The 22,829-nt window shown below is 40.2% G+C and overlaps 1 pseudogene across 1 annotated transcript; it reads left to right on the plus strand.

Annotated features, from left to right (window-relative positions):
- The first annotated feature begins 21,116 nt into the window (after positions 1–21,116).
- LOC108539522 (ATP synthase F(0) complex subunit C2, mitochondrial pseudogene) lies at positions 21,117–21,589 on the plus strand (annotated as a pseudogene). Its single transcript, XR_001888405.1, has one exon. The product of XR_001888405.1 is annotated as an ATP synthase F(0) complex subunit C2, mitochondrial pseudogene (transcript).
- Positions 21,590–22,829: the final 1,240 nt, after the last annotated feature.

Below are 22,829 nucleotides of genomic sequence, written 5' to 3' on the forward strand. Positions count from 1 at the left end.
AGGTGAGCTATTTGATGACCATTACTCAGTGGAGGCTAGAAAGGTCATTCCTGGATCCTGATATTCTTCCGGTTTCCTTTCCTTTGCTTAGACATACAAGCTCCCTTGTGCTTGGCAGTTTCGGTTAAGAGTTTATTGACTCCTACCTTGAGACATACTCTGATAGAGAGTAATACTTGTATGCTTGACGTAGAAAACACTGGCTAACCTTATTAAATTCCCTAGCTTGGCAATGCTAAAAGGTAGAGGTGTTACAGATTTTGTGGGGCCTGAAGGTAATACAAGACAAATAATATAAAATTACAAATAAAAATAATATTTAGAGCCTTAAAAGGGAGCCATGCACGTGAAAGGCCCTGAAGTTTTGGGTTCACTACTTTCATGATAAATTTAATTCTTTTAGAGTGGGGTCCTCATTGCAAGACCCTGAAATGTTTTGCCTTTCCTATTGATTGTTTTGTCATAGTTTTTAAAGATGTCCTCAATCATTCCTGCCACGTATTCATTTACACTTAAAACTAAGATACAACTGCCATTTGGCTTCTGAGCCTGTTGTTCAAGCCATCCTCTAGTTGCCACCCCTACCTTCCTATCAAATTTGTTCCTGATGTGTGATTTTGGTTCTAGCCTCTGGCCCCTCAGTTCTTGACCTTCCCTTCTATTTATCCTGAAGCCCTGTCCGTTCCAATTCTTCCCTTTCTAGATTGATTAAACCTCCCTACATTTCCTGTAGATTCAGGGAGAGATTCCTCATTGTATTCCCAGCCTCAAGGAACCCAAATTCCATCCAAATTCCATTGCCTGGGAGCAGTGTTTAGAAAATGACAAAAATATCTTTTAGAATAGTAAAGTCTGTGAGGCAGGTTGGACCCCATTGTCCGGTTAGAAATTCAAGAAGAGGCTTTGGACAGTTACACAGATTTATTTGCACCCATGGTGAGTCCAGGTCAATCCCTCAACCGGGCTCGTCTGTCTCTTTAGTCATGTATCAGCTCCTTCCATCCTAATAGAGAACAAGATTATTTGTATCTTTTACCAAACTTTGCAATCTTACATCACACAAGGGAAAAGCATCTCCTGTTATACTATTGCAATATCAGCATTATACCCAGGGGGATCTGGAAGCACAGATGCAGGGAACTCAGCCCACCCTAAGGATACACAATGGTTTCTATGAGGAGGTTACGGAAGACCATGAATGTCAAGTCAACCAATTTGAACTTTATCTTCAGGAAAATGGAATTCACTGAAGGATGTGAAGCTCCAATGAAGGGTAGAGCCTTCACCAGGTTTTCCTTCCAAACATCTCCTGCTAACAGTTTACAGAATATGGCTTGGAGGAAACCCTACTGGAGCCAGGGAAGATAGTTGGTCAACCACTACAATTCTGTTGAGAGACCAGGACAGGGCTGGCAGGGACAGAGAAGGGGCAAAGGAGACAGAGAAGAGGTGAAAGCTTCAAAAAATACTTAGAAGATAAAGAAAGTAGAATTGAATAATTTGGAGCTTGAATTTGAATCCTAGCAATTGGCAGGACTGTATTTGGTCCTTAACAAATTTTTTCCGACTGTCTCATGTCTACTTCATTCCTTTCCTAGCTAGGATAGATGTAGAAGATGATGTGTTTCATCTTTTGTAAGGTGAGCTGTGTTCATTTGATAAGTTGTATTACCCAATATAGCCCATGGCAGTGAGCCCTTCACTCACTCGGGGTGAGTGAAGGAATCTCCCTTTAGCGGGATCTCAAATCTTAATTAGCTACAGGCCTGGGTCCAGCTGCCATCGTTAGTGGGGGCTCTGCAGTTGTCTTCCGTGCCCTGTTGTTGTGTCTGGGCTTGCTTTCTCTCTCAGACTACTGATTGTAGAGGGTGGCCTTGCCTTTCCCTGGTGTTTATGATGGGTGAGATAGGGCTTTTGTGGCTATGACGCACTGTAATTCATAGAGCTGAGAGCTTCCACTAGGTGAAGCTCAGAAATATAAAGCACTGCCTGCAATCCAAGGCCTCCCGGATTCTAATCAGACAGGGCTGATTCCTCTCCTTCCAGTAGCTTTTATGACCCATCCTTGCCTGAGATGACGAAGTTCCTCGTTGTCCACCAAAAAGTAAAAATCCGTAAGAGGCAATTCAATTTCACAGGTCATAAAGTTATATGTCCACTTCTTGCACTTCTTCTTCTTGTTTATTATGGCGGAAAAGTTCTGAGTTCACCATCTATATTTTGTCAGTGGATAAAAATCGTTTTATTCTACATGTTTCTCCTGCATCCTGCCACCTTCTGTCCTCACCCTGGCCTTGCTTATATTTCATTCTATTGCTTACCTAAGAGATCCTTAAATCAAAACTCACCACTTCTTGGCAGATAATACCAATCTGCCTGTTGCTGAGACTGGAAATGCATTCCCTCTAGGTGACAGAATTTTTGGTGGCGAGAAAGCCAGAGGAGGTGAGCAAAAGAAGGGGCAGAGACTCCTTTTTTGAGCAGCAGACTGCCTTTTTAGAGTAACTGTATAGTTTTTCTTTTCTCCTTGGCCCCCAAGAGTTTACATACACAAATACAGTGTTCTCACCCCGAGTATGGTAGAAATCTAGTTCCTCTGTTCATTTGTTCCCTTATTTCCATTAAACCTGGTATGGAAGTATGTTTCACAGTGTTAGCCTCACACACAGCCTGTTGCGGAAGCAGTCTGCTGTATCATGGAACTTCTTGTCCCCAGAGCCATGGCTGATTGAACCAGGAATCAAACCTGATTTGAACCTGATTAAAAGGTAGCCAGTGAACTCATTACCTAACCTAGGACTCATATGGTCCAGCACAGAGATAACCTGGGCCAATCAGATTCCCCCTCTTGAGAATTTGTTTGCTTCCCCCCATCATTTTGTTATGAAACATTTAGAAAAGTTGAAAGAATTACACGTTAAATACTTCTAAAGCCAGCATTGGATTCTATGATTAAGGTTTCACTATTTATTTTATTACATATCTATCTCTCTAGCCCTTCTTCTAGTGATCCATCAATATATCTTATTTTTTAATGCATGTGAAAGTAAGTTGCACACATCACTACAGTGAGAGACACAGGATGTAGCGTCTATTTTTAACTTATAGAGAGTGCTGAAGCTAGAAGGTCATGTAGACTAGGAGAGAGAGAGAGATGACTGGGTTGAGTCATAGACAGCTGAGAAGTGATAGATCCAGTTTGTAGAGAGACATGGAGCAGATGTGCTGAGGAGAGCAGAGGCACGTGGCTGCTGTGGGACACGGAGATGTGGAAAGGGCTTCAGTTCAGACGCTTTTCCAATACTCAGTTAAAATTCCCATGGGCCCCAGCTGTATGTGTTTTTTAATTTTTGGTTTTTAGATACAATGAGTTTTCTAAGGACCTTTAAAATATCTCACTGTACTTGAGTTAGTTTGTGTAGCTGACAACTTAAAGATTCCCACTTTCAGCACCATGCTTATTTCAGCATGTAGTCATTGGGCTCCTACCATAGCTAAGAAAGCATGTTAGGCACTCTGAGGACACAGTTTCCTCTGCTTGTAATGCCCTGGCCCGATGACCTGCCAGACAAACTCCTGCTCTTCTTCTGATGATCCCCTCTCCATGAAGCCTTCCCTGACTGGTCAAGGCAGAAAGAATCAAGCTCTTATCTGTGCTCCTAAGACCGTTACACATACTTGCACTGCACTAATTTCAACATTGTGCCTTATTTATTTCTTTTTGAGACAGGGTCTCACTCTCTCATCCAGGCTGGAGCTCAGTGGCATAATTATAGCTCACTGCAGCCTTTAATTTCTGGGCTCAAGTGATCCTCCCGCCTCAGCCTCCCAAGTAGCTGGTACTACAGGCATAAGCAAGAGTGCCCAAGCATTGTGCCATATTTAATATTTTATGTGTCTTAGTTGTCTGCAGGCTTTGAGTGACAAAGCAGATAATGCATGACTCATTTTTGTATCACTGTGAACTAAGTCTATTTGACACATAGTAGGCCTGCAATAAACATAGCGAGATTGGTATATATTTGATTTTATTGATATAAATGGATGGGAAAGCTCTCTGGTCCTGTTCTGCAGGAGGCTGCTGCTCTCCTCTAGCAGAACAGGCATTGCTCAGATCATCTTCTAAGAGAGAAGCTTTCACGATGAACGCCATGAGCCAACAGTCTCCAGCTGCAGCATGTTGGCCAAAGAGTTCTTTGGTGGCTTAAAAAGGGGAAATTATCCCTGCATGGTATTCGAGCTGAGGAGATACACTCCTCCATTGACTCCAGCCAATAACTGAGCATAAGGGTATATATGCAGGTAGGGGAATAAGACTTCGCCATTTCTGCCCAACATGCATATGGCCAAAACTTTTTCAGAGCTGCTGGGCAGTCTTCTGAGGCTCTTCCCACCATATCCTCCTTCCTTCCCTCTATCTTCCAGGGATGATGGATTTGCATTGCAGTCTGAAGGTCACCCCTGCTGACTCCTGCTCGTTTGCTCCTATATTTTTCATAGGTATTATCCCCAGTGATTTGCTTGCCTTTCTCACACTGTCTTGATATCTGCATCTTTGAGAATCCAAACCGACACAGTTGTTACCAGAACTGGACCAAGAAGGCAAGTGGCAAGGTGGGGTTTGGGAACTGACTGTGACCACCATCTGGCTATGGTATGTGGTTCATAGACAGTTCTTAGCATAAGGTGACAGCCCAATTGGTAAAACTTTCACCAGTTGTGGACCTGGAAAATGTCCCAGTGGAAGGAATGCCCTTCCTAATGTGAAGATTCTGGCATTGGAAAAATACATGGGACAATGCACTCGGGACAGTGGGATTGGCTCATTGTTATTAAGTTAGTTGCCTTGACTCTCTGCAGTGTGACAAAGAGAAACAAGGTAGTTAACAAACAGCTAAAAATTAAGTATGTTGGCCAGAAAACTTTTTTGGTAGCTTAAAAACAGGTCATTATCATCTGCAGTGGATAATTTGGAGCTTGAATAATTTGGAGGATCCAAAAGTGAGGGTCACTTATGGGAAATTAAGAGGATGGTTGATTATACCTGAGATCTGAAGGGCAAGATATATGGGGAGCTAAGAAAGATGTTTCTGAATATATATGATTTGAACAGGGCAAGAGTAGAAAAGCAGAAGCCCAATGCTAGTTGCACTAACAAAATATCACAACCTGTTGCTCAATTTCTAGGTCTAACCCATCTTTCACATCAGAACCCATTGAATTAAGAGTTGGAGTAAGGGGGCCGGGCGCAGTGGCTCAAGCCTGTAATCCCAGCACTTTGGGAGGCCGAGACGGGCGGATCACGAGGTCAGGAGATCGAGACCATCCTGGCTAACACAGTGAAACCCCGTCTCTACTAAAAAATACAAAAAACTAGCCGGGCGAGGTGGCGGGCGCCTGTAGTCCCAGCTACTCGGGAGGCTGAGGCAGGAGAATGGCGTAAACCCGGGAAGCGGAGCTTGCAGTGAGCTGAGATCCGGCCACTGCACTCCAGCCTGGGCGACAGAGCGAGACTCCGTCTCAAAAACACAAACAAACAAACAAAAAAAAAGAGTTGGAGTAAGAATCATACAATGTCACAGCAAGCATATACTGCAAAGATTCCTCCAGGAATCTTTTCCAAAAGGACATTTGACCACTTACTTGGATGACTATACACTGGGGGGAGAAAAGGGAATACTCATTTTGATGACTATTGGGCACAGAGTCCGTGCTGACATGGATACCCAATGATCCAGAGTATTATCCTGGCCCCCATGTTAGAATGGAGCATACAGGAACCAGGAAATAAATGGACACTGATTAATCAAGCCTGATTAAATCAGGCCTGCAGTGGGTCCATTTCCTGAGTCTCCAAGAGTATAACTGGGATTAAAATATGTGGCAGTGGAGTAACCTGCACCCTGGATTCGTGGCTTGTGTGGTAAGAACTGTTGTCGTGTAGAATGTGAAGTGGAACTTTCTGAAACTGCCACTCCGTCTACCCATGGGCAAGAACACTATCACATTCTAGAGGGCAATGGCAGAGATTAGCGTCACTCTTAAAGAGCTAAAGGATGTAGGACCGGTGGTACCTATCCTAGCTCCATTTAATTTGTCCATGAACCCTGGAGAAATCAGATAAATCCTTGAAATGACTGTAGACTACCACTCAACCAAGTAACATTCCTGAATGCATCTGCCATGCTGGGTATTGTATTGTAGCCACTAATTGGGCAAACACATATTTTTATGAATCAAAAGAGAGGGCCAAAAATTGTTTGCATTCACATAGAATGAACAAAAACATTTCTTTACAGTTTTACCTCAGTGCTGTGTTAACTCTGCCATGTTTTTGATAATAAAATTCAAAGAGATATGAACCATCTGGACATACCGCAGGATATCATATTGATCCAGTACATCTGTGATATCATGCTAATTGGACAAGGTAAGCTAAAGTGACTACTCTGCTGGGGGCCTTAATACAGTGATTGCTTCAGAGGATAGATGATGAACTCTACAAAGATAATCTGCCACTTCATAAAAGTTTCCAGGAGTTCCTTGCCAGAAATCCCCTCCAAAGCAAAAAATAAAAAAAGAATATAAATTCTGTATATTGCAACCTTGCATCCAACTACAAATAAGAAAGCACAAATAAACAGGTTTTTTTTTTTTTTTTTTTTTTTTCGGAGGAAAGGTCTTACTCTGTCATCCAGGCTGGAGTGCAGTGGCATGATCACAACTCTCCGCAACCTCAATTTCCCAGCTTCAAGTGATCCTATCACTTCAGCCTCCTGAGTAACTGTAACTACAGGCATGTGCCACCAAGCCCAGCTAATTTTTGTATTTTTTGTAGAGATGGTGTTTGGCCATGTTGCCCAGGCTGGTCTCGAACTTCTGGGCTCAAGCAATCCACCTGCCTCGGCCTCTCAAAGTGCTAGGATTACAGGAGTGAGCAACTGCGCCTGGCCCTGTAGGTTTTTTTAGTTTCTGGAAGTAACATATTCCATATCTATACATTCCTCTCCATGCCACATCCGAGGTCATAGGACAAGGTGCCAACTCTAAGTGGAGGCTGGAGCAGGAAGGGGCTCTGCAGTAGGTCCAAGTTGTCATGTGAACAGTGCCTCCTTTTGAACTCTGTCATCTAGTAGATCTTTTGGTGTTAGAGGTGTCAATGGTAGCAAAAGATGCAGTGTGGAGTTCGTGGCAAGCCCCAGGGGAACTTGGCCATTCTGGAGCTAGGCCATGACATCTACAGCAGAATACCATGCACCTTTTGAAAAATAGTTCATAGTATGCTATTGGGCCCTGGTAGCTGTGGAACACGGGACCATGGGATACTAAATGACCACACATTCAGAACTGCCCCTCCTGAGCTGAGTTCAACCAGACCCCCCAAGTCATAAAGTTGGGTGGACCTAGTAGCAATCATTATAAGTTGGGTGGGCCTAGCAGCAATTATTATAAGAAGCAAGTAGTATAGCCACGATTGACCCCAAGAAGAACTAAAGGAGAAATAAACTGCGTGAGCAGGTAGCCAACCCACTACGGTTGCACCAACATGCCTTTTTCAGCTCTAATCCACTTATTTCTCATTTATCTGGGGTGATTGTGCGATCTGTGGCTTGTTCTTATGGTGGTGGACGAAGAGCAGATGTCAAGTCCTAATGTCCTGGCACATATTAAGCCTTGATGAAGAGGGAGAGGGTAGTGATTCTCTGTTGAGCAATATTCCAAGCTGTTCCAGTCCGATCTCTTGTTCATAAATATTCAGGTCCCTCGCACATATAAAATATACTTACACCTTACCAAGATCCCACAATGTCTCAGCAAATTATGAAACAGGCTCAAAGTCCTTATAATTTTTATCAGATCTTATATCTGATCTTACAATTTATATCAGACTGGGATTGCTCCTCTTAATCTAAAAATCTAGGTGCAAAAAACCTGACAAGTTAATTGCCCATGACACACCCAACATTAAACGGTTGAACAAGGACAGCACAACTACAATACACATCTCTGTTTAAAAAGGGGAAGAACCAATGATCCTTAATATTCTGAATTGTTGCTAATTTCCCCTACCTTGAGGGTAAGAAATGTTCTTTAATTAGGCCCTAATTAATTAGGCCCCTGGGAGAGTGGCAGGTCCCATAAGATTGTAATACCATATTCTAGTCCACCATTGTCCCTAGCTCTTGGTTTCTCCATTTCAAAGGTCCTTCTCTATCCATCCAGCTCTTTGGCCATTTCTGAGGATAGTATGGGAGAATATACCTCTTTTGGAAGCTGAATAGCTATTTAAGTCGGTTTCCTGCTTGTAGAAATTTGGAGGTCCAGAGATCTTATTATATCTTTCACAGTCTTAGACTCTTTTAGTCCAGGCTCGTAACATTTTTGCTAATACAACTCTCTCAAAAACATTATGGTCTTTCTCTATATTTGATTTTAATCAAATATATGTACCAAAAATCATAACAACAATACTTCTTGAGAAACACCTTTCTTCACATCTTTTGCACCTACTTAGCTTTTAGTACTCTGTGATCATCAGGCTTCTGTAGAACTGCATCATTAGACCTTCTAGGGACACTTCTGTTCAGATAAAAGTTCTTTTTTATTTTATTTTATTTTATTTTTTTGTTTGTGACGGAGTCTAGCTCTATTGCCAGGCTGGAGTGCAGTGGTGAGATCTCGGCTCAATGTAACCTCCACCTCCCAGGTTCAAGCAATTCTGTGCCTCAGCCTCCCGAGTAGCTGGGATTGCAGGCGTGTGCCACCATGCCTGGTTAATTTTTGTATTTTTAGTACAGATGGCATTTCTCCATGTTAGCCAGGCTGGTCTTGAAGTCCTGACCTCGTGATCCACCCACCTTGGCCTCCCAAAGTGTGAATTACAGGCATGAGCTACCGCACCTGGCCCAGATAAAAGTTCTAACAGAGTACATCTTCATCCTTTGAGAGGTGTTTTTTTGTTTGTTTGTTTTTTATTATTTGTATATTTATTTATTTATTTTTATTTATTTTTTGAGACAGAGTCTCACTCTGTCACCCAGGCTGAAGGGCAGTGGTGTGATTTCGGCTCACTGCAACCTCTGTCTCCCAAGTTCAAGCAATTATCCTGCCTCAGCCTCCTGAGTAGCTGGGATTACAGGTGTGTGCAACCACGCCCAGGTAATTTTTATACTTTTAGTAGAGGCAGGGTTTCACTGTGTTGGACAGGCTGATCTCAAACTCTTGACCTCAAGTGATCTGCCTGCCTCGACTTCCCAAAGTGCTGGGATTACAGGTGTGAACCATCGTGCCTGCTCTGTTGCCCAGGCTGGAGTGCAGTGGCATGATCTCAGCTCACTGCAACCTCCACCTCCCAGGCTTAAGCGATTCTTGTGTCTCTCAGCCTCCTGAGTAGCTGGGATTACAGGTTTGTGCCACCAAGCCCAGCTAATTTTTGTATTTTAACAGAGATGGAGGTTTCACAATATTGGCCAGGCTGGTCTCGAACTCTTGGCCTCCAGTGATCCACCCACCTTGGCCTCCCAAAGTGCTGGGGTTACAGGTGTGAGCCATAACACCCAGCCGAGAGGTGTTTTTTAAAATATATAGATAGGATCTTGCTCTGTTGGCCAGACTGAAGGGCAGTTGCCAATCAAAGCATCATAGCTCACTATAAACTCAAATTCCTGGCTTAAATGGTCTTCTTGCCTCAGTCTCCTGAGTAGCTGGGATTACAGGCCTGTGTCACCAGGCCCAGCTAATATTTTATTTTACTTTTGTAGAGATGGGGTCTCACTGTGCCCAGGCTGGTCTCAAGCTCCTGGCCTCAAGCAATCCTCCCACCTTGACCTTCCAAAGTGCTGAGATTACAGACCTGAGCCACCATGCCTGGCCCCTTTAAGGGGTTTTAATAAAGAGTGTTACAGGTTTAAAATCTTACGGACAGTAGCCTAGGTTGGATTTTTCCCTAAAATTGTGTCATATGGGTCACATTTTGGTTTGGTAAGAAAGAGTTTCGTTTTCCAACCCTTCTAGTTCTGAAATTTTAGGCTTTTATTTTCCTCTTAATTCTGTTTGTACCCAAGCCAATTCTTCTCTGAACTTATTACTCTCTTGTATCTTATTATGCACAGTCAACAGAAGCCAGCTCATATTTCTACACTGTCTCAGAATTCAACTGTACCATTTCATTTGGTATACTTTCTGCCTTACAGATTATCATGAGAGACATTTTACCAGCAATTTCACCATGACCTAGCACAGGTCACCATTTTTTAGCTTCGTTTAAGTTTCCTTGAGCCATATATTTTAAGTTTTTGTTAACATAAGCACCTGCTTCTAGATACAAATTCCTGTATCAATCAGCTATCACTGCATAGTAAACCATCCCCAAATTTAGTGGTACGTGATAATAAACGTTTATTATCTTGGTCACAAATCTGCAGATCAGCCTGGGTGCCCTGCTTCAGATTGTGCAGCTTTGGCTGTGATGGCTCATCTTCTTCCTTGTGCCTGTGGGTCAGCAAGAGTGCCTCTGCCCCACCTGCTGCTTTCATTTTGTAGCCAGTTAGCTACCCAACGCATGGGTAGTTCTTCCCATGACAATGGCAAAAGCCCAAGCAAACAAGCCCCATTGCACAGACACATTTTAAGTCTTTGCCTATGTCCCATTTGCTAACATTCCATTGGACAAATCAAATCACATAGCTAAGCCCAGCCAACAAGAATAGGGTGGGAAAGTATGTCTCCTCACAATAGAAAAGAGTGGAGTGAGTATTTTCTGAATGATAATCTGGACTATCATGGGTATGGTAATTTGGGGAAGTTTTACTAGCAATATACATGGAGTATTTGAATGTAGAGGTTGAGTATCCCCTATGTAAAATATTTGGGACCTGCAGTGTTTCAGATTTTAGATTTTTTTCAGATATTAGAATATTTGCATATACAGTCAGGCACCATATAACCATTATTTGGTCAATGGTAGACCACATATACAATGGTGGTCCCATAAGATTATAATAACATATTATAATACTCATATTATAATGATCTGTTATAATTGCCTACAGTATTCAGTACAGTAACATGTTGTACAGGTTTGTAGCCTAGGAGCAATAGGTTATATCATGTAGCTTATGTGTGTAGTAGGCTATGCCATCTAGGTATGCATAAGCTCTATAATGTTTGCTCAAGAAAGAAATTGCCTAAGAATGCATTTCTTGGAATGTATTTCCATTGCTAAGTGATGCATGACTGTACACAATGAGATATCTTGGAAATGATACCCAAGTCCAAATAGAAAATTCATTTATGTTTTATATATACCTTATACACATAGGCTGAAAGTAGTTTTATATAACAGTTCGAATAATATTGTGCATGAAACAAAGTTTGTGTACGGTGAAGCCTCAGAAAGCAAAGGTGTCACTATCTCAGCACCTACGTGGACAATCTGTGGTTGTTTAGCATTACTGTCATTCCTGACTCTGAATTTATTTGCTACTGATAAGCAATTATTTTCTTGCACTTATTCTCACATAAGTAAAACACGTTTCTTTAACAGTAAAAAATGTAACATACCATTAACACAGAGGAAAAAATAAATGTATTCAGGGTAACCAAGCAGCACATTAGAATCACCAGAATACCTGCGTCAGCTGCTAAACAACAGCAGCAACAAATAATGGCAGGCTTTCACTCAGCACCTACAATGCCGTGCTTTAATTAAAAGATTATTGTACACAGTATTTTATTTTTTTAGGTAAGAAGAAACATCAGAAGCAGTTGAGGAACCAGGAAGTGAGTCCCCTAGGAATGAGGAAGCATTCTGCTAGACAGCTTTTTAAAATGTTTCCTCTATACGTGAAAAATAAAACCTTGCTTCTGAATGACTTTTGGGTAAACAATGAAATTGAAGCATAGATTAAAAAAATTCATTGAAATAAAGGAAAATAGAGGCATAACATACAAAAACCTCTGGGATATGACCAGTGTCAAGAGGAAAGTTTGTGGCACCAAATGCCTAAATCAAGAATTAGATCTCAATTAACAACCTAACGTTGTACCTAAAGGAACTAGAAAAACAAGAACAAATTAAACCCAAAACTAGAAGAAAAGAAATCACTAAAATCAGAGCAGAACTAAATGAAATTGAGACCAAAAAATCCATACAAAGGACCAACAAAAGGAAAAGTGTTTTTTTGATAGATAAGCAAGACTGATAGACCGCCAACTAGGAAAAGAAAAGAAGATCCAAATAATCACAATCAAGAATGACAAAGGCAACATCACAAATAATCTCACAGGAATACGAAAGACCCATGGAGACTACTATGAACATCTCTGTGCATGTGAACTAGAAAATCTACAGGAAATGAATAAATTCCTGGAAACACACAACCTCCAAAGATTGAGACAGGGAGAAATTGAAACCCTGAACAAACCAATAATAAGTGACAAAACTGAATCAGTAATAAAAACTTACTAACAAAAAAGCCTTGGACCAAATAGCTTCATAGCTGAATTCTAGCAGACATACAAAGAAAAGCTAGTACCAATCCTAATGAAACTATTCCAAAACGTTGAGGAGGAGGCATTCCTCCCTAACTCATTCTTTGAAAGCAGCATCATCCTGTAACCAAAATCTGGCAAGGACACAACAAAAAAAGAAAACTATAGGCCAATATTCCTGATGAACATAGACACAGAAATCCTGAACAACATACTAGCAAACTGAATCCAATAACACACCAAAAAAATAATTCATCATGCCAAATGCACTTTATTTCTAGGATGCAAGGATGGTTCAATATATGCAAATCAATAAATGTGATTCACCATATAAACAGAATTAAAAATGAAAACTGTATGATCATCTCAGTAGACATAGAAAAAGCACTGATAAAATTCAACATTGCCTCATGATAAAAACCCTCCAAAAAATAGGCATCAAAGGAACTTACCTCAAAATAATAAGAGTCATCTATGACAAACCCACAGCTAATATCATACTAAATGGGTAAAGGTTGGAAGTATTCTCCCTAAGAAGTGGAACAAGACAAGAATACCCACTTTCACCACTCCTATTCAACATCATACTGGAAGTCCTAATCAGAGCAATCAGGCAAGAGAAAGCAATAAATATCTAAATAGGAAAAGAGGAAGTCAAGTTATCTCTGTTTGCTAATGATATAATTATATACCTACAAAACTCTAAAGACCCCTCCAAAAGACTCCTATACCTGAGAAATGACTTCAGTAAACTTTCAGAATACAAAATCAATGTACACAAATCAATAGCATTCCTATATACCAATAATGTTCAAAGCTCAAGCTGAGAACCAAATCAAGAACACAATCCCATTTACAATAGCCACACACACACAAAAGATATCTAGGAGTACCTTTAACCAAGGAGGTAAAAGATCTTTACAAGGAGAACTAGAAAACACTGATGAAAGAAATCATAGAAGACATAAACAAAAAGAAAAACATTCCATGCTCATGGAATAGAATAATCAATATTGTTAAAATGTCCATACTGCCCAAAGCAATCTACAGATGTAACACAATTTTTATCAAACTGCCAATGTCATGTTTTACAGAATCAGAAAAAAAATTCTAAAATTTGTATGGAACAAGAGAAGAACCTGAACATCCAAAGCAATACTAAGCAAAAAGAATAAAGCTAGAGGCACCACATCACCCAACTTCAAACTATGCTGTAAGATCACAGTAACCAAAGCGGCAGGGTATTGGTAAAAAAAAAAAAAAAAAAAAAAAAAAAAAAAAAAAAAAATAGACACATAGACCAATGGAACAAATTAGACAACCCAGAAATAAAGCTGTATATCTACAACCAACTAGTCTTTGACAGAGCCAACAAAAATAAACTATGGGGAAAGGACAACCTATTTAATAAATGATGCTGGAAAAACTAACTAGCCATATGGAGAAGAATGAAACTGGACTCCTACCTCTCACCATGTAACAAATTAGCTCAAGATTACATTTGTAATGTAATCTTTCAATGTAAGTTTTACATTTAAAGATGTAAATGTAAGACTTCAATCTGTAAAAAATATTAGAACAAAACCTAGGAAATTCTCTTCTGGCCTAGGCAAAAATTTATGACTAAGACCTCAAAAGCGAATGTAACAAAAACAAAAATGGACAACTGGGACCTAATTAAAGTAAAGAGCTTCTGCAGGGCAAAATAAATTATCAACAGAGTAAATGGACAACCTACAGAATGGAAGACAATATTTGCAAACTATGCATTCCACAAAGCAATAATATTCAGAATCTATAAGCAACTTAAATCAACAAGAAAAAAATCAAATAACTCCATTAAAAAGTGGGCAAAGGACACTAACAGACACTTCTCAAAAGAAGACATACAAATGGCCAAGAAGCATATGAAAAAATGCTCAACATCACTAATCATCAGAGAAATGCAAAATAAAACCACAATGAGTTGGCATCTCACACCAGTCAAAATGGCTCTTATTAAAAAGTAAAAAATAACAGATGTTGGCAAGAATGGGGAGAAAGGGAATACTTACACACTGTTGGTGGGAATGTAATTTAGTTCAGCCCCTGTGAAAAGCAGTTTAAAAATTCCTCAAAGAACTAAACAAAAAACTACCATTCCACCCAGCAATCCTATTATTGGGTATCTACCAAAAGGAAAAGAAATCATTTGTACCAAAAAGGCACCTGCACTCATATGTTTATCACAGCACGATTCACAAAGGCAAGGACATGGAATCAACTTAGGTGCCCATCAATGGTGGACTAGATAAAGCAAATGTGGTATATATACAACATGGAATACTATGTAACCATAAAAACAATGAAATCATGTTCTTTGCAGCAACATGGATGGAGCTGGGGGCCATTATCCTAAGTGAATTAATGCAGAAACAAAAAATCAAATACCACATATTCTCACTTATATGTAGGAGCTAAACAATGGGTACATACAGATGTAAAGATGTAAACAGATTCTGGGGACTACAAAAGGGAGGAGGGTGAGACGAGGGAAAAACAATTGAAACGTGACTTATTTGGTATTATGTTCACTCTTTGGGTGATGGGATCAATAGAAGCCCAAATCCCAGCATTATATACTATATCCGTGTAACGATACTGCACATGTCATTTCTGAATCTAAAATAAAAAGAATGCTTCCTCTAGAGTTATAAGACTCTCCAGTGGTTTCTGTCTTAGAAGTCTAAATGCTGATACCAATAGTTGAACAACAGTACAAGAAAAAATGATTATTATAGGTCAATATCTCTTATGGCCATGGATGCAAAAGTTCTAAACAAAATATTAGCAAATAACATCCTGTAATGGATTAAAAGGATGATATGTGATGACCAGATCTTGAGTTAGATCTCTTTAATACAAGATTAGTTTAACATTAGACCATCAAGGACGGGTGTGGTGGTTCACGCCTGTAATCCCAGCACTTTGGGAGGCTGAGGCAGGTGGATCATGAGGTCAGGAGTTTGAGAACAGCCTGGCCAACATGGTGAAACCCCATCTCTACTAAAATACAAAAGTTAGCTGGGCATGGGGGCAGGCGCCTGTAATCCCAGCTATTTGGGAGGCTGAGGCAGGAGAACCACTTGAACCTGGGAGGTGGAGGTTGCAGTGAGCCAAGATCACACCACTGCACTCCAGCCTGGGCAACAGAGTGAGACTCTGTTTCAAAAAAAAAAAAAAATTAGATTATTAATTACTATAATTCAATGCATTAATACATTAAGAAAAAAATTAAAATCATATAGTTATTTGAATGATGTAGATGAGTGTTTTATGAATTCTATATATTTATATGATTTTTTAAAACCCAGAAAATTAGAAAAAGAACAATTTATTTAACAATTAAGTGAAAGTCACAAGAAACCTGTAGTTAACTGTTAATTAATGGCAAAAAAAAAATGACACGTCAAGAGTGTTTATTTTTACCACTTGTATTCAACATTGCACTGAAAGTCCTAGCCAGTACAAAAAGGCAAGAAAACATAATAAAAAATAGAAGAATTTGAAAAGAGGAAACAAAAGTGTGATTCTTCACAATTATATTATTGTATATGTAGAAAACCTGCAATGATCTAATGTGTTTAAATAAAGAAGAGAGTTAAGCAAGGATATTGGATATAAAATCAACATACAAACATTGATTGCATTTGCATACCCAGCAATAAAAAACACTGAGAAAATGTAATTTTAAAAACACATCAATTGTTCTGGCTTCTAGTAACAGTAGTATAGCTTGGCTGCTTTAATCTTTCATTAGATAACAATTTAAAATATGGGAAAATATTTTCAGAATTATCTAAGTTTTTGGAGAAACAGTATTACCAAACACAGAAAGAAACTAATAAGGAATCAATGGTATAAAAATTAACTGTGAAGGTTGTATTTTAGTTTGTGACACTCTCCAATGCAACAAATCTGAATGCACAAAAACCCATAGTCTTATTGGCTTAATGTGTTAAGGGACAGAAATTGAGACTGGTAAAAAAGGTAGAAAGGGGGTCAGGCACAGTGGCTCATGCCTGTAATCCCAGCACTTTGGGAGGCCGAGGCGGGTGGATCATGAGGTCAGGAGATAGAGACCATCCTGGCTAATACGGTGAAACCCCATCTCTACTAAAAATACAAAAAAAATAGCCAGGCGTGGTGATGGGTGCCTGTAGTCCCAGCTGCTTGGGAGGCTGAGGCAGGAGAATGGTGTGAACCTGGGAGGCGGAGCTTGCAGTGAGCCAAGATCATGCCACTGAACTCCAGCCTGGGTGACAGAGTGAGACTCCATCTCAAAAACAAAAGAAAAAAAAAAAGTAGAAAGTTAGGTGAGAAATCCTAGAAGATAAGAGATCCACAGAGGAATGAACCCTAAAATCTGCACATAAAATCCACCTAACTTTTTGGCTGACCATTAACCATTTCTCTTTGCATAGGGAAAACCCCAGAAGGAAGCGTGACAAATAGGAAAAAAGAAAACAACACGCATACATTGAAGAAAACAGTGGAAGCTGGAAGAATTAAGGAGAGATTTAAGCTTCTGTCACCTGCAGGAGAGACAAAATTTGGAGTTTCAAGTTCAGCATATTTAACAAAAATAATTCTTCAGGGAAAATAACAAAATTCAGACTCTATACAATTTTTATAATGTCCAGTATCAGTCAACTATCAATACACATGTGCAAGAAATAGAAAAATGTGACAAATAACCAAGATTAAAATAACTCAAAAGACCCCAACTCCAAGATGATGCAGATGTTGCAGTTAGAAGACAGAGACTTTAAAGCAGCTATTCTGAATATGTTTAAGAACTTAGAAGATATTTTCATAATGAGCAGGTGGGGAATAGAGTTAGAGAAATAAAACCTATTAAAGAGAACAAAATGAAAATTTTAAAGCAGAAAAATACTATAAGTAAAATGAAAAATTCATTAAATGGGTTTAATAGCAGATTGAAGGTGGTAGAGGAAAGTCAATAAACATAAAACTAGAACGTTGGAAATTACACAAGCTGAGAAATGGAGAGGAAAATATTGAACAAAAAGAAACAAAGCTTTAGAAACCTATGTAACAATATTAAGCAGTCTAATATATGTGTAACTGGAGACCCAGAAGAAGAGACAGAGAATGGGGCAGAAAAAAACAATGTTTGAAGACATATTGGCTGAAAACTACCGAAACAGAATAGATAATTCAAAATAAACCCACAATGATACAGTCAACTAATTTTTCCTAAAGACACTGAAGTAATTCAATAGAAAAAAGTTTTTTGGACCAAAGTGGTGGCTCATGCCTATAATCCCAGCACTTTGGGAGGTCAAGGCGGGTGGATCACTTGAGGTCAGGAGTTTGAGACCAGCCTGGCCAACATGGTGAAACCCCATTTCTACTACAAATACAAAAATTAGCTGGGCATGGTGGTGCATGCCTCCACATGCCTGTAATCCTAGCTACCCAGGAGGCTGAGGCAGAAGAATTGCTTGAACCCAGGAGGCAGAGGTTGCAGTGAGCCTAGATCATGCCACTACACTCCAGCCTGGGTGGCAAAGCGAGACTCCATCTTACAAAAAAAAAAAAAGTATTTTCAACTATTGTGCTCAGTCAACTGAATATCTACGTGGGGGAAAAATGAACTCCAAACCCTTACCTCACCATACAAAACAAATAACAAGTAAATGTAAAATTAAAAGCTAAAATGTAAAGATTTTTGAAAAAAATAGGAAGATATTTTCTGAAGTTAAAAAATTTCTAGTCGGGCATGGTGGCTCATGCTTGTAATCCCAGCACTTTGGGAGGCTGAGGCAGGCAGATCACGAGGTTGGGAGTTTGAGACCAGCCTGGCCACATAGTGAAACCCCGTCTCTACTAAAAATACAAAAATCAGCTGGGTGTGGTTGTGCACACCTGTAATCCCAGCTACTCAGGAGGCTGAGGCATGAGAATGGCATTAATCCGGGAGGTGGAGGTTGCAGTGAGCCGAGATCGTGCCACTGCACTCCAGCCTGGGCAACAGAGCTAGACTTCGTCTCCAAAAAAAAAAAGAAATGCTTAAATATTGAAAACAACAATTACAAAAGGAAGTAACTAATAAATCAGATATCAAAATTAAAAACATTTGCTCATCGAATTAACTGTTACATAATTAAAAAGGCAAGAGACAGACTGGGGAGATATATTATCTCATGCGTAGAAAACCACCCAGTGAAACTAGATTAAAATTAAGAAGTTTGATTTTTCAAAGGGAAATAAAAAATTGTTAAAGATTCAAGATACAAATTGAGTGAAGGTTCTGTTACACATACAATTGTCAAATAATTAGTATACAGAATCTATTAAAAAATGTATCAAGAACTACCCAAACATCCATACAAATGAATAAACTACAAGAAGATAAAGATAAAGAACAAGAAATGAAGAAAATCATAAAACAAAACATTCAACCTCATTAGCAGGTAAATGTTAATTGAAACCATAAGGTAATATTTCACATTCAATAGATTGGCAAAAATTTTAAAGTTTGACTACTTCAAGTTTGGCAAGGATGTGACTTCAATCAGAACTCTTATACACAGTATGTAAAAATGAAAATTGGTGCCAATTCTTTTAACTTAGAATTATCCAGTTTACTTAAGAATGCATAAAGCTTGGCCGGGCACGGTGGCTCAAGCCTGTAATCCCAGCACTTTGGGAGGCCGAGGCGGGCGGATCACGAGGTCAGGAGATCGAGACCATCCTGGCTAACACGGTGAAACCCCGTCTCTACTAAAAAAATACAAAAAACTAGCCGGGCGAGGTGGCGGGCGCCTGTAGTCCCAGCTACTCGGGAGGCTGAAGCAGGAGAATGGCGTAAACCCGGGAGGCGGAGTTTGCAGTGAGCTGAGATCTGGCCACTGCACTCCAGCCTGGGTGACAGAGCGAGACTCCTTCTCAAAAAAAAAAAAAAAAAAAAAAAAAAGAATACATAAAGCTTTTGACCTAGCAACTATATTCCTTGATATACACCTAGAGAAACTCTGGTCCATACCACCAGGAGACATGCATAGGTCCTAGCACTCCTTGTGATTAAAAAAATACTAGAAACAATCCAAATGTCCATCAACAATAGAATGGATGATATATTGCTGAATAAATGGGATATTATATACCAGTAGAAATAAATGAACTATAGCAATACACAGATGAATCTCAGGAATATGAAATTGAACAAACAAAAAAGCAAGGCAAAGAAATACACAGTGTAATTCCGCTTACATAAAGTTAAAAAATATGCAAGACTAAATAATATATTGTTTAGAAATAAGAATGTATGTCATAAGATAATAAAGAAAAACAGAAGACTGACAAACAGAAAAAAGAGGTTCTAAGAGAATAGGGAAGTAGATGAGAGTGGTGATGAGCACACAGAAGTTCCATGACGGGTGATGGGAATATTCTGTCTTTCAGACTGGTATATGAGTAGGTGGATGTACAAAAGTATACCAAAGTATATGTATATATTCATTTATATTCATTCAGTAGCGAATAAATATGAAAACACATCTCTCTCTAGGTAATGTTCATTGACCTCATGATGTTCACCACACTTCCAGAAGCTGGAAATATGCCGTCTGAATCCCAGCTCATAGACCAGTTTATGCTTCACCCTTGTTCTCATCTTTTAGTCCTGTTTCCTTTTCACAGCCTCCACTCTCCCCTATCAACATAAAAACACATCCCATGAGCAGTATTTGGGCATTATCAGGAAAAATGATAGGAAAGTACTTAAAAATTAACTTAACCTTTTCTCTCCACGTGTTTGTTTTGCAGTTTTGAGGCTCTCATTAGTGGTTTAGGTGGGTCCTTTATAGAAAGTGGCCAGCTAGGCCGGGCGCGGTGGCTCAAGCCTGTAATCCCAGCACTTTGGGAGGCCGAGACGGGCGGATCACGAGGTCAGGAGTTTGAGACCATCCTGGCTAACACGGTGAAACCCCGTCTCTACTGAAAATACAAAAGCTAGCGGGGCGAGGTGGCTGGCGCCTGTAGTCCCAGCTACTGGGGAGGCTGAGGCAGGAGAATGGCGTAAACCCGGGAGGCGGAGCTTGCAGTGAGCTGAGATCCGGCCACTGCACTCCAGCCCTGGCGACAGAGCAAGACTCGGTCTCAAAAAAAAAAGAAAAGAAAGTGGCCAGCTAGCACTTGACAACTCATACTAGGATGAAGGCTTTTGACTTATTGGCCCCAGGGGGTACTCCTTAGCACCATAAAGGTCTTCTTTAGCATACAGCCTTAATAGATAAGGTCTACATAGTAAATAGGGAAGTGAGAAAGAATAATTTATATTAGGAATGTCCTAAGGAAATGTAGGTTATCCTACAAAGGAAATGTAGGTTTTCACTGAAGATCCTTGTTTCATAGATAAGGAAATACTGGGGTTAGAATATATAAAGGTGTTGTCCTGGATAATGAGTGGGCGGGGAATGTATGTCAAGATGTACTGACAGCAGATATCTGCCTCTTAAAGAGGGTCAGTATGTACCATCCAATTTCATGTCTTCTTAATCATTCCCTCTCCCTGACCCTCCACTGTATGTTTAAACAGTAGGGTCCTCTCTGTCTTCTCTGCACTGGGAGCAGCTCTCCTGCCACAGCCCCTCACCCCCTGAAAATGTATGCCTGCTCCAAGTTCATCTCCACTCTCTCCTTGGTCAAGAGCACTTCACTGCTGCTGAGCCGTCCACTACCTGCAGTGGTGTTGAAACGACCGGAGACAATGACAGATGAGAGTCTCAGCAGCTTGGCTGTCTCACATCCCCTTACCTCACTTGTTCCTAGCCACGGCTTCCAAACCAGTGCCATTTCAAGGGACATCGACAGAGCAGCCAAGTTCATTGGGGCTGGAGCTACCATAGTTGGGGTGGCTGGCACTGAGGCTGGGATTGGGACTGTGTGTGGGAGCCTCCTCATTGGTTATGCCAGGAACCCTTCTCTGAAGCAATAGCTCTTCTTCTATGCCATTCTGGGCTTTGCCCTCTGGGAGGCCTTGGGGCTCTTTTGTCTGATGGTGGCCTTTCTTGTCCTCTTTCCCGTGTGAAGAAGCTAGTTTCCACCTCCCATAGTTCTGTCTTCCATGTCTGTTGGCCCTGTGTGTTCCTTTTCCTATATCTCTTCAGGCAGCCTAGGGAACATGGTCGGCTCAGAGTTTGACAGAGAAAAGATAAACAAATACTGTATTAATAAGAAAAAAAAAGTAAACAGGTGAACGAGACCAGCACTCACCCCTGCTTGGGTACTCAATGATATACTGGTACAGATAGTGGTAAAAAGAAAACAGCAGTGGTGCCAGGGGAGTGGTAGAAAGTGGTAGAAATTATTACCAAGAGTGAGAAGGGGATTGTTCACCCACTACTTTTCTCTGGACTTCTATATCTAGGAGTATGATATTCAAATGAAAAGGAATATAGCAAATATAGCCAAGGAAGAATTAAATCCCAAGAAAGGGATGGGGCATATCAGAGAGAACCTTGATGCCCCAAAGAGTCAGGGTCCCCAGATTCAGTCAGTCACTGGAGTTCTGAAAGGACTTGTGTTGCTGCTTACAAAGCTATTTTCCTACGTCTAGGACCAAAAGTATTAACTGCCCACGCCCAGTAAGTGGGAGAACTGCTTTAGTAGAAGTTTGCTAGAAAATATTAGGTGTTTTTAGTTGACTGCAAGCTGAAAATAAATCAGGCATAATAAGAAGCACTGGAATGACTCATAATCTTACACTGCTGATGTAAGTGTGATGCTGAGACAAAGAAAGTTGAGTCCTACCCTGTTTATTTCTGGCATTTTAAGAGAAACATTAATAAGCTCTCGTGTGCTAAAGGAGATCAAGCAGATTGCTGGGAGTACTGAAGACAATGCCACAAGAGGAATAAAAGTGCTGGCTGTGTTTATAACCATGGAAAAAGATAAGCCTCAGCCACGAGGAAGGAGCCCATTAGCTGTCTTCCAGTGTTTCAAGCATTGCAAAGTACAAGAGTGATGAGACTTATTCTGCATAGCTTCAGAGGGCAGAACCAAGAACAATGCTTAGAAGTTAAAGGGGAGAAAATTCCATTCAATATAAGAAATCTGACAATCTTAGATTTATATAATGTTGTATAATCCACAAATACGTTCATGTGCATCATCTCACTTTAGGAAGAACTCCCGAACAATTGATGATAGAGTGAGCTGCCAGGCATGTTTAAGCATAGACTAATGAATCCACTAGACTAGATGAACTTGAAGATTGTTTCCAACTTAGGCTGTGAATCAACCTAGAGGTGCTTTCAAGTCAGCTTCTA

The sequence above is a fragment of the Rhinopithecus bieti genome, unplaced genomic scaffold (assembly GCF_001698545.2).
Source record: "Rhinopithecus bieti isolate Rb0 unplaced genomic scaffold, ASM169854v2 scaffold_15813, whole genome shotgun sequence".
Taxonomy (NCBI): domain Eukaryota; kingdom Metazoa; phylum Chordata; class Mammalia; order Primates; family Cercopithecidae; genus Rhinopithecus; species Rhinopithecus bieti.